The sequence below is a fragment of the Hirundo rustica genome, chromosome 3 (assembly GCF_015227805.2).
Source record: "Hirundo rustica isolate bHirRus1 chromosome 3, bHirRus1.pri.v3, whole genome shotgun sequence".
Taxonomy (NCBI): Eukaryota; Metazoa; Chordata; class Aves; order Passeriformes; family Hirundinidae; genus Hirundo; species Hirundo rustica.
Window position 1 is genome coordinate 3,806,582 of NC_053452.1, and position 13,364 is coordinate 3,819,945.

Below are 13,364 nucleotides of genomic sequence, written 5' to 3' on the forward strand. Positions count from 1 at the left end.
ACATCCATGGCTCTTTGGAGGCATCCTGTGGCCATGTGGCTGCTGTTTTTACCTTCGCCAAGAGGGTTTTCCCTTCCCTCCATCCACTCAGGCTTTCACCAAAATCCTGGAAGCCTCAAGCCCCGTAAGGGCTCTGCCCCTGTGTCAAGTTAGTGCAGTAATATGTTCAAAAGTTATTTGTGAGGGACTTGGGTGCAGACAGTGGGAAGGACTGCTGAACTGCAAATCCTGTTTTCTTAATAAAACAGAACAACACAAGTAACCTCTATTTTGTGAAGCTTTAGCGTCTGTTTTATTAGCTATTGAGACAGACAGTGACTAAGATGTAAAAACTGCAATGAATGATTCTGAACTGCTTAAAAACTGTTATAGGAGGCGCACACTTTATGCATACACACCTGAATAACCCGGATCTTTTGCATCTGCCAGGCTGCAATGGGAATTTCATAACTATGGGTCCACTTACAGTAACTTGACTTACTGACAAGCAAAAAAACCAAACCAAACAAACAAACAAAACTAACAACAAACAACAACAAAAAAACACCTAAATAAGACAGGTGTAAGTCAAGCAAGAATAACTATTTGCAAAAATAAAAAGTAGTGGCCAACTGTTGGATAACACATCTTCAGAGGGGCACTAGAGGACATGTTAATGCTCCTGGGGCAAAAGGGACACATTATATTTGGATTAATCACACAGAAATATATCTTCTAAGATACCTGAAACAATCATTTTATATCCATAGAGGTCTTACATCTATAGCTAGATCGTAGCTGCATACTGGGTCTGGTTTGGAACCCTGACTCTAAAAGAAAGTTGTTATCCAACTGGAGAGATGGGCAAGCATTTGGGATTATTTAGTCTGAAGCGCATAAAACTCAATGGAGATGGGAAAACATTTTGAAGTCCATGGTAGGTTACTGTAAAGAAGAAGGAGTCATTTTTCATTGTATCTTTGGAGCCAGGAAACAGCCTTTATACTGCAGGAAAAAAATTACCAGGCTGGCATTGACAGTAATAAAAACAACAAAATGCAAGAGCAGAAAAACCAAGAAAGCTGCAGGGCAGCTGCTCCTGGAGATCTTTCAAGAAGAGGTCAGGCAGTCATGCCAGATGTCACAGAGTTTTTGGCAATCCTGTTTCTGAGGTAAGGAGACAAGTAGAAAATTTCCTGAACTGCTGCCCACCACTACTTACCAGGTTAGTCTGCAATCATTCAGAGAAAATGAACACAGAAAATGCTTTTGAAATGTTCTTTCCTCCTTCCCCACAGTGTATCACATGAAGTGGCTTTAATCTGAGCGTTGGCCAAAATTTAAGATTTTATTTGGACGGAACTGATTCTCGTCCTCCTTCCACAGGATGAAGCCAAGACAGTCTGTGGTATAAAACAAATCCTACAGCCAAATTAGGCCTCCAGCACACAGATTCTAGATCTGCAAATGTGATGCAAGTCCATGCATAAATCATTCTGCTGGACTTGCAGAAAGGCTTTGGTGTCTTTGCAAGACCAGGGACATGATTTCTGCTTCCTCTAACAGCACACAAATGGGTTTCCCAAGCTCATTTGAATTCTGTACATAATCAGGATGTAGCCCACAGCTCCATTGATTTGTGAGTTTTATGTTCCATAGTTGAATTTATCCCTAGGGGTTTGTCACCTAATTCATTGAACAAGCAGAGATTTTAAGATAAATCTGGGGAAAAAAAATACAGAAGAAAATAAAACTGCACAGAAAAAAATAATGAATAAGGAGAAGATGCTAGTAGTGGAAAGTGGATCAAAGAAGAGCAGACCAAAAAGATATAATATTCTCACAAAAAAAAAAAAATTAAAAGGAAGAATCAGATAGAAATTTCACTTTGGCATCTTAATACAAACAGGGCTGATGTTAAGGGATTATTTAAACAAGTCGAGAGAAGTTATCACCAGTTAATGATGAGTTTGTTGGCTTACAGGCTGTTAACACTCAAACAAACTGGTCATTAAATGTGGTTACTATTTATTTTAATGGAAATTTACTAGAGCCTGTATTTAAAGCTTTAATGGGAGGGAGAGTCGCAGCATGCACACTTGGAATCCCACAAATCCAAACATATTTGCCTGGATTTGAAAAGAAAAAAGAGAAACAAACATTTCACAGCATCAATGCCCACCTCTCCCCTAGCAATAGGATATTAGACGAGTTTGGATTCTCTGAAAGAGCTTCATATCTAATAACCACTTGAATCTTCATTATTTTGTAGTGTCATTATGCTAAGTGGTTCTGATCTGTGTCCTTTAGAAGCCCATTGCAAATCTCATTATTATTATTACACAGAAGTTTGATAAAGCTCTTCACATCAGCTCTCATGTGCCTTCATCCCCTCGGAGTTTGGTGGGGGAAAAAAAAAAAAAAAAAAAGGAGGAAAAATAAAAACAGAAATAACAACATATTAAAAGGGAAATAGAAAGAATAAAACTTCAGGCTTTTTTAGTTCATTACCTTGATAAGCTAAAATATAGCAAGTTGCTCAGGGAAAAACATGGAATTGATCCCTAATGTAAGGCTAGCCTCTAGTATACACTGACAATAAGGTATGTAGTTATAAGAAGAGAAAGCACAGTCTACTGTGGGGGGGGAAAAAAAAAAAAAAAGGCACTGTAGTAGACCTGGAGGAACAATTACACTCCTACCTCTGTAACTGACTGCCCACAAATTACTTTATCCTCTGCAGCATCCTCCCCTGTCATTTTGCCTATTTAATTTGTCTTTCCCTACACAGAGTGTAGTACTGATGTGCCTAAATTCTTCACACAGCTTCCTCTGTTCTCCCAGTTACAGAGAAAGCAGGTCAGAGTAGGAGAAGAAGTCTACTGCAAACTGCAGTGAGACCAGAAAAAGGATCAAAAGAGGGTTTGGAAGCAGTAAAAATTATCAGAAAAATCTGTTCCACGTAACGCCCCTAAAAGTCAACAAATCAGCCTCTGGAAGAATATCATTCCCCACTGGTCAGAGGGAATCACAGATTTGCCTTCAATGAGAAGCCTGAAATCCAAAGAGGTTTTAACATCCACTATATGCTTCCTCAGTGAGTAAAAACACAGGACATTCAAAAGCTCAGAGAAGTTTCTAAGAAGATTATAAGTGTCCACCTCCCAAACACAGCTTTTTCAGCTATATAACTTTCAGTTTCTGCAGTATCTCTCCTGGTCAACAGGAAAGAAGATAGAAAGAGAGGAGTCTTATAAGAAGGTCTGAAAGGCAAATATTTCTAATGTGGCCACACATTTATTAAGTTGGATCTGGTTTTTGGCAGAGCTGAGCATCCACAGCTCTAATTAAAGTCCCTATTAACTCTGGGCACTCATGACTGACAAAAGCTGAGGCTGTCAGGGAGGACAGGATCTGATTATTGGTCATGCTCGAGCCCTGTGCAGCTCCTCAGAAATCTCTGGCTGGAGCTGAGAAGTGAACTGGTGTCAGAACTGAGAACCAACCCCAGGAGCCTGCACTGCTTAGCCTGAAAGAAATTTATTTTTCTTAACTTCCCATATCTGTGATTTGCTCTTTGTCTTTCAAATATTTCTCACTTTCAACCTCCCGGGATCTCACAGCCTCCTGTCTAAAGGCTCACATGTGCCAGACCCATTGTTAATATTATTTCACAAGATATTAGGATTTCAGATGCATCTCCCTTGCCTTGTTTGCGAGAGCTTTTCAACTAAAGACTATGGACATGCCTAAACTCCTAATATTTGCTGTGATAATACCATTTAAAGGCAAGTGGGTTGGGAATGGCAGAGAATAACTGATATTTTCATTTAGCTGCTGATGTGACTGGGATTTAGAGAACAATCTGATTGATGTCTCGGCTTCATTTAAAATAAAATAATTAGGCTACTAAAATCTGGAATGTATATTTTCATTTTAACTGGTCTGTGTGCTCAGCCCAGGCTTCAAGAAAGGACATGGAACGCTACAGGAATGGAAATGAGGGATTGGAGTAGGAGAAATGATATACTGTAGATTAGAGGCAGACGAGGAAAGGATATGAAAAAGGGTCTGGCAGAATTAAAATAATCAGCAACTAAGAAGAAAAACCAAGAGTTCAAAAAAAGATGTAGAGCATTCCATTAATCATCATTCTGGGAGGTAACAGAGGGTGGACAACAATATGAGAAGAGGACTGAAGAAGCACAACTAAGAGACAGAAAGCCGTAGATATGAATAAAACAGGAATAAATTTTTTTTTTTTTTTTTTTTTGTTCCTGTTTCTAATAGCACTCTGGTCGCTGCCTAGTGGGAACAATGAAAGATTGGCTGAGGGAACAGAAGGCTCCCAGCTGCATGAAAAAGTTGTAAGATCAGACCTACAAATATATGCACAACTTAAGCAACTTAAAGCCCCAAATAAATGCACTACTAAGATATTTTGATCTTTTGCATCTCTCTATCACAGGACAAGGGCAGTTAAAACACTGGACATAAAAAACAGGCCAAGAAATTTTGGATTTGATGTCTTAATTTTGTGAAAATTCAGGCATACATCTGAGCTGTGCAAGAACTAAGAGACAGAATCACATGTGCCAGCTGGACAGCCCTAATTATACAAATACACAGACTCTGACAGCAAGAAATGCAACACAATGCACTTTTTGGAGACAAAAACAAAAAGCCTTTTGTTTATGTGAAGCCAAGACACGGTACTTTACATCTGCACACACATGGACCGCAAGACCACAGCTAAAAAGTTAATCACGGAGATCAAGCCCAGGCGTAGAGTGAGAGTGTGATAATACCCACTCCAGTGGCCAGCAGCATTGAAAAGTAATGTAAAGCTTCCAGAAGCCAGGAATCTCGGCCAACGAACAGAAAACAACTTGAAACAAAATCAAACAATATCTCCTTTGGATCTTTACAATCCCTCCCACAGTGTGAAAGCCTCATCTGACTCTGACAAGAAAGGGACTAAACGCTCCTTCTCCCCTGTACTGATTACTCCACATAACTCAGGCTCATGGTTGTGTGGTCTTTCACACCTACATTCCTCTGGAAGCCAGTCACCCATAAAATATAGTATATGAGCTGCACTGTATTAGCTGGAGAAAAATGAGGCTCTCAAAATCTGAGAGAAAGCTGGAAGAAATTTAGTCTAAGTGAATATTGCATACCCAAGGGACAGAGGTACTTGGAGGAAAATCCTGTTAAAAACAGATTGTTTTCCCCCTCTTCAGAGTCTTAACTTTTTTTTTTCCTTTCCCCAGGTTTTTTTTTTTTTTTTTCCCCTCCCTCTAATTTAAAATAAGTTTTTCATCCCCCAACCACCTCTTTCTCAGCACAGAGAGGATATTTTTGGAACATATTGTCTTGTATAACAGATACACTGAAGTGGTCTGGTTCTGTTCACACCATCAATGAAAGAAGCTGTATTTGGAGGTACTTGTGTCTGGGTGCTATTCTACAAGAAAGGTAAAGACAAACCAAGAAAGGAAAAAAAAAAAGCTATTAAAAAAATTTTAAAAATAAAACCCCAACCGTAATTCACAAGAATAATCCTAAATACAAGCCCAGAAAAGAACTGTCAGAACTAGAGGTGACAACTGTTACCCTTATAGTTTGATTTTTTTTTCTATAGCTACCTTTCTCTGGATACTAAAAAAACAAGAGTTTCCAAAGGATAAGAAGAGGAAATCTCCTCTCACCTCATAGTCTGCTTTAGTTTGTTACCAACATATCTACCCTGCCCAACCTTACAACTGCACTAAGCGCAGAGCAAGACAGTAAGTTTTTTCATGAAGGTCTCCAAATTTCTGCACTAAATAACCTTTTTGTGGTCCCTGCCACTAATAAAACTAGGTTCATTAGCTGAAAGGAATTGTAAGTAAAACAGGGATTAATGATAATGCTCCCCCTTTTGCTCCTACCTGATGCCCAAATCGTTAATCGATTTTTGGTGTTCATAGATGTATGTCATACAAGACAAATGAAAATTTACTTCCTCTCTGGCCTAACATATTTTGAATTCTCACACTATTTACTGAAAACCAACTTGTGACAGCTCAGAAAACTGTGCAGGAGGTACATCAGGAAAATTCACAACAAAAGTAAATACCACCCCTCTTCACATTAAAAAGACAGACTTTTGTGTCCTGTTGGTTAACCATTAATGGTGCATAAAAAATAAGTGATTAGGACCTTGAGAGCTGGCGTGGCTCAAATACCATATATTGATGAACCACGTTGGAATGGAAATCAGATGAAAAGTATTCCTGTAGTGGCACTTTAACCTAACTGTTGACAGATGGAGAATGGAAGCAACATAAATGCTCCCTTTTTGTGTCAGCACTATAAAAACGTCTGACTAGCCCATGAAAGATGGAGATGAAAGCTTAGGCAGCTATTAGAAACTGTGCCTCACCTCAAGCAATAACTCATTCCCCTGGTATTATGAAAATGGTTTTATTGCAGAGAGTTACTTCTCCCCCTTCTGCAAAAATTGCTGCTTATCAGCAGTGCAGACATAAAGCCAGAAACTCCCAATCTTTTAAATTCTCCTATGCAATCTCCTTCCCAATGGTCAGGAATTTCATAAAATATAACATTTGATTAAACCAGTTTGCATGCTTTTCTGAAACTGACACCATTTTCTGTAATACAGCACTTTCCAGTGTCCTGCCATTAGTGCACAGCAGCTTAGCTGCCTGTTGCATTTTATTTATCTGAGTATTAATGCTCTTCCAAACTGCCTTGATGGGAATCCAAATCTTTTGGCAGACTGAGACTGGAAATCAAAAGGAGGTACTAAAGGCAGGGAGAAATTCAAAAGCAGTGTCCAGTAAGGGGGTTGTGGTTGGGATTGGCTTTGTTGGAGTTTTTCAGAGATGCCTTTTTACGCACGATGCATTTTGGTTACAGCTTGTTTCTACTAAGCAGTCGAGTTTCACTTGAGAACAAAACAGAACCAGGTGTATTTTCAAGTAAAACGCTCACAAAATCCAAAGTATGCATGATCTCCATCATCAACACACCTGGAAGTTACGTCAGTACATCCTGAAGGGATTGCAGGCTCCCCAAGGCACAGGAATTTAGCCTGAGAAGCGAACATTTAGAGTCAGCGCAGGGCAGCAGAAGGTGTCCATATCGGACCCTGCAGTCTCCTCATCATCCCTGCAGAATGTGCAGCTGACACACCACAGCAGCTTTATCCAGATCTTGCTTGACACTCCAAAGCCACTTTTTTGGCAGCTAGTTTTGGGAATCCCTCTACAAACCTATCCTGATGGACTGGCCAAACCTAATGGGACGGCTGCAAAGAAAGAACGCAGCCCCCCTTGGTTAAAATACATTTTTATCTTTGCTTTCTTCAATGTTTTAGGAATCTGCACAGCCAAAAAATAAAAAATCCAGGCAAGCTCGGCTACAAAAGTTGCTGACAGCATGTTGTCTAGGCCAGTAAGGCTATTTCCTTCACTTTTTTTCATCAGTCATACATACAGGTGTGAAGATGTGCTTGTAAAACTAGAAGGGGAAACAGCAGCAGAAACAGGGAGGTACATCCCTGCCAAGCAACTCCAAATCACAAAATGAATAAAAAACAAGCTTGGAACAGGCCTGACAGACAGAGAAAAGGTATTTTCTCAAACTCAAAGGAAACCCTAAATGACAATTTTATGACTGTGGTAATTTTTCAAGTGACATACTACAAGAGGGCTCCCATGAAACATTTAATGCTCCCACCACACAGGGAAAAGAGTGGCTGGAGTAGTTCCTCAGCCTCTGATGGTTCCCAGCACTTTACTGCTCAGACACTGATGTGAATATCTGCAAGAAAGTGTTTACTCTGCACCTTAGGAGGATAGTTCTGAAAAGCAGATTCACTTTTCCTTCGAGGTGTCTCCAGTGTCACACTGAGACTCTCCAGAAAGAGGCTCTCATTCCCCAGATTGTGCGTGTTGGACAAGCAATGTGTTCCAATGACTACGTGGAGACACTTGCACTGCAACTTTGCTTAATTTTTTCTTAACCACTGATGTTTTTACCGAGAAGAGTAGCAGCAGTGGCACTTCATGTTTGGGGAAGCATCATTCTCATCACATGCTCAGGGATAGGACCCATCCACCCTTTTTAACTTTGATTTTACACACAGCCCTGCACTAGATTTTCCTTAAGCTGTATTTTGGCCAGCCAGGTGGCTTTTGAGTGTTCTGCAGAGAGAAAGGAGGTTCATAATCCTGTAGCATCTGTACTCAGGTTTATTTACAAAAGAGCTTAGACAACACCACTCTAATGCTCTGTGTCTTGGTGAGAGAGATGAGCACCTGCCTTGGAGCAGAGTCATTTGCTCCAAAACCGTATGGCCAGCTGAGCTAATCACTCAGCTGTGTATTTACTGCTGCAGAACTACATACTCAGAGACCGTTTGCAGAAAAATGTCATTTACCACCGTTAAAAACGCTCAAATCTTCCAGCACCTCCTTGTTAAACCACACCCTATCCCCCTTTTCATCCAAGCCTTACCAAATCTCAACACCAAAGACTGTTTTAAGGGACAAAGTTCCTGAGGGAGAGGAGAAAATATATTTTCATTGTCTATCCGTCCTAGGGTAGTAGTTGGTTTGAGTTCAGCAAGGTAACGTTAGTAAAGTCCAATAGGCTGAAACATTTATTTAAATCAAGAGGGACTTACACATTCAGCATTTGCTGAGTCTGGTACTTATTAGAGAGCTTTGCAGAGATGTTAGTCACACATACAGATTGTGCATTTTAAATTTAAAGTGACAGAGTGTGTCCGATGTTGAAAACTTTGCCACCTTGCTTGTACAGTAATGTCCGTACAGAAGATTTTTTAAAATGTGCCTCATTTGCATAACAACATTACGAGTTACACTGCTGCAGACTCCTTCAATAACAATGGGGTGCTACAGATTGACGTGATCGCTTATTATGGCTTCAAAAAATATGTAAATAACATTTAAATGGCTTCTCTCAGAGCCATTACTGTCAGTCAAATAAATACCTATATTTTGGCTTCTCGTTTTTATGTCCTTAACTAACATTATGAAATAAAAAAAAGAAACTTATATGCAAAACCCGTAACAAACAGCTATTTTCCTAACAATCTAGTTCACACTGCCAGGAAAACAACAGAACTCGGCTGCAATGCCAAAGCTGTAATTTTTGTTGCCCTGCTTGTTCTCAGTGTCATGATGATTAGGAAAAATTTTGTGTCAGGACAACCACTATTTACGGACATCAGCCCAAAAGGGATGATATACAGAACTTTATCACCAGGAGAGGAATCCCACAGTACTCTCAACAGTGCTCATCATGTAAATTTTATGTGCATTTTCATCACCAGATCTCAAGGTGATGTGGTACCAGGACCACATACCAGAGCCTGGGCTTCACCCAGCTTGCAGGAAAACAGCTCAGTGTCCATGTGTCCAATCATGGATGTCTCTGTGAGGGAGAGGCTATTTTTGAGGACTAGGTTTAAAATTAACACCACAATAAAAACATTCTTATGTCAGTCATCTTTGCTCTGCAATATATTCAAAAGCAACGTTCAACCTAATACTGATATAGAAAAAAACCCAAACACTTCACCATTTACAGAAGAAAAAAACCAATAAAAAGTAAAAAAACAAACACTTCACCATTTACAGAAGGAAAAAAAACAATAAAAAGTAATCTGGCCTCAGCCAGATTTCTGCCATAGAGGGCATGTTTTTCAGTTTCTCTCTTTTGGCAGGAGGAGCCACTTTTTTCTCGTGTGACATTCAACCACAGCTACAGTTTCTCAGAGAGAAATTTGTCCTCTACCCTCAGAAAAGATGGTTTTACTGACAAGCCTCTTGGCACATTCCCAGCCAGGAGGGAAAATGCCCGAATGATGGGCTGTTTAAGTGGCACCTGAGAGCTGCTCGATGTCTTCTCTGCCTTAGGGGGTTTTTTTATACTAACCCCAAGCAAACCACTTGTACTCCAATTCTCCACCGGTAGGGTTGTCTCCTCCATGTAATAAAAAGTTTCTGAGGTTGCAATGCTGAGCTTGAGGTGCTCAACTACCATTTCACGAGTAGCTTGGTTGTTGATAAGGTCGAACAGCAACAATTAAAAGATGGCTAAAGCTGTTGTTTCTCCTTTGCTATCCATCCCCAAAATGCCTTTTGAGGCAACGCCAACTAGGCTGACCTGTCCTTTTCAGCAGAATAAGACCTACATGCAGGGATGAGCAGGACTAGAGTGAAACAATTAGAAAATGCAGCACACCTCACATATGTCCTTAGGCAGGAAAGCCAGAAATATTAGCATAATCACAGCGTGCTGTGGTAGCATTAGAATTAAAACTGGAGAGAGGAGGCAGAGGGAGCCCTGTTGTCAGTGCAGACAATTCAGCCAGACAACAGTTGGCCTCACTAATTAGCAAAACAGTCCCACTTTAAGAGCTCTCTTCGGGTAATCCCAAGGGAATTTCAGACATCAAGGCAGCTAAGGCGCTTTCCAGAAAAGCTGGCAAGACCTAAAACCTGCACAGCCAAATACCTATGTGCAAGGAATCACTATCATGAGCAAGTTCCATGCTGAGAAAAGCCTGGATTCATTCACTCATTCATTCATAAAAATATTGCCAGCCTGCAGGTTCCGCTGCAGGTCTCCTAATGCTTGTGTTTTGTTTTGTTCTGCGCTCTCATTTCAAGCTCTTGAAAATGGATGATTATCAGAAAGTAACTTTTTTTAATATGCATTTCCTGCCCTCTTAAGGAAGAAAACTCAGAAGCATGAGAATAGAATCAAATAAACCTGCTTCATTCCCCTGGAGGAGCTTCAGAGAATTTTGGAAAAGAACCTGAGGCTTTTGAGAAGCCTGGAATCTGGGCTTAAAAATACATCTCGTTGGCTATCAGAACTGCATCATTTAAGCCAATCTAACCCCTTGTTTCTGTGCTTATCCAAAGGATGTCTCTGTTCTTCCACACAGCAGCCTGGAGCCAGCCCCCACCCCAGCATGGGACAGCTGTGTGCTGTTCATGGCAAGTTAACATGCAAGCCAGGCTTCCAGCAGGTCCCCAGCTCTGCTTACTAAGCTGGAGATGAAAGGAACAATTCTTCTGGGAAAATCTGTGTACTTCATACTGCATTACGCTCCCTTCAGCCCATATGAGGGTATTTAAGGCACTGCTGATTATTTAGCATAATGATTCGACTAAGGGCATTCAACTAAGGCTGTCTTGGAAGACAAAGATCTGTTCTCCTGTGCAGGGTATTTTGGCTCTATAAAGCATGTGACTGCTGCAGAGAAAGATATGCCCAAAATATAGCACACAAAAATAATAACCTTAAATGTTGAAAGCATATTAATATTTCATCAGGGGAGCCAGAGAAGCTGGAAAGCACTAGGGGCCCTATCACAGGATAATTATTTGATAGGACACTACATCCAGCCACAGGGATAATTCTCAGGGTTTACAACTGCTCTATTTTCATTGGCAGGTCTGGCAGGCAGCACTGGACACACTGACAGCAGGAATTCGGTTGTGGGAACAACTGAGTAATTAATCTGGGTCAGGGCAGGATCTGGTTTCAGAGAAGTCAGGCTCCTTTACTGGCACTACTCTCTAAGCTTTGTGTCCAGCCCAGTTGTCCCATTTCTTCTGTTCATGTAAATCAAAGGATTACTGCCTGCTCCAGAACGTAGTGGATTGAAATAATTTATTCTGAATTAGGCTGCCAAAATGTTTCAGTTTTGTCCGGCCCATTCATAGATGAATTGTCAAATGCTAAAAACGTCCTGAGATGTAGGATAAAAGGTGTAGGTGTTTGGATTTAAACACCCAAGCTGGCCTGTCTGACAAGCCACCAGGTCACTCAGAAGGCTGAGTTCAAGCTTCAAACATGAGGCTTGTGCAGCAGCTTAGTAAAAAAAGGCACAACCCAGCGGTTTCCCCATAGAAAATAGCTCCTCAAAAGAGCCCGGACTATGAGTCATGCAGACATCCACCCATCTCCCAGTAACAATGCTAGAAGGTGCCCAAAAAGTCTCAGAAGGTGATGCTAGAAGACATAAAATAGCAGGAAATATACCACAAAAACCCAATTTCTGAAAAAAGCCTGATGTTTTAGACCTTCTAACCCACAGTTAAGGAGACAGATTATAACATTAAAAGTGAGAAAATTCAGAAACTGAAAAATTCAAATGTGAAAAAGAGCAGCTTTGAATTGTACTAAAATCTTCTTTGTCATGGGACTTTAAAAAGGCCAAGACTATGGCAAGACTGAAAGCAGGGTTAGGAATTTACATTGTTAAAGAAAACCTCTGCTGTTGCTTGTAAATGCTACCGCTAATTTACCTTTTGAAAAGGGAGAGACTATGCAAAGTGCTTCAGCATTTCACCCAATCTTTAAACATTTAATACCTTATCTTCATCTCCATTCTAGGTATTTACACCATGCATGTTTTGTGATACTTAAATGTCTCAATAACAGTATTTTCCTTGGTTTCGGGAGGTCCATAGCTGAGGCTGGGCTTGACCCAAAATTGAAGTTAAGATGGGCTGATCTCATTTCACTACTCATCTTCTGCTGTCCTGAGTATGCATTAAACCTGTCCTTTCCATTTCTGTGCAAAGTAGCAAAGGCAAGCTTTGATACTATTTTTATGGGTTTTAATTTCTGGAGCAGAAATGACAGCTCACAGTGCTTTGCCTCTTAGTATTTCCTTACTTATTCAATTTTAAAATGAAGTAAACTGTCAAACAAGCTGCCTGGAGGTTTTTCTTTCTCTCTCATGTATTTGTTGCATATACTGGAACACACATAAAAGCACAGAATTATATGGACCATGTTGTGTTACATCAAAACATTGCTTTTCCTTGAAACCCAGATTGAGCTGTCCTTTTTTTTTTTTTTTTCCCTTTTTTAATATATTTATATATATAAATATGCAAATAAAAATAAAACTGCCTGTGATCACCTTTCAGGCATCAAAATGTCTGTGGTCAAGTGTCATCAAACTTGCATCACCAAAAAAAGAACCTTTTACTTTTTCCCTTCCCCACATCAACAAAACGCATTCATTAAAATTGTGTTTCCTTCTCCAGTGTGAGCTCATCCCCTTCATGACACATCCTGACCTTCAGAAAAGAGGCTGCTTCTCTGCCCCAATAGCCTGCTACCATAAAGCCTAGATCTCCATAAAACTTGTTTTCTAATTGCTCACCAATGATCACATTTATCTCCCAGGCAAGCCAGGCTGCAGTGTTTAATAGTATAAATGGTGTCTAGTACAACAAGGATGGAGGCTCTGTTTATTTCGTAGCTATCCAGACAGAAGTCCCCGTTAGCTTCAGTAACCTGAAGACATTATTCACACAAGT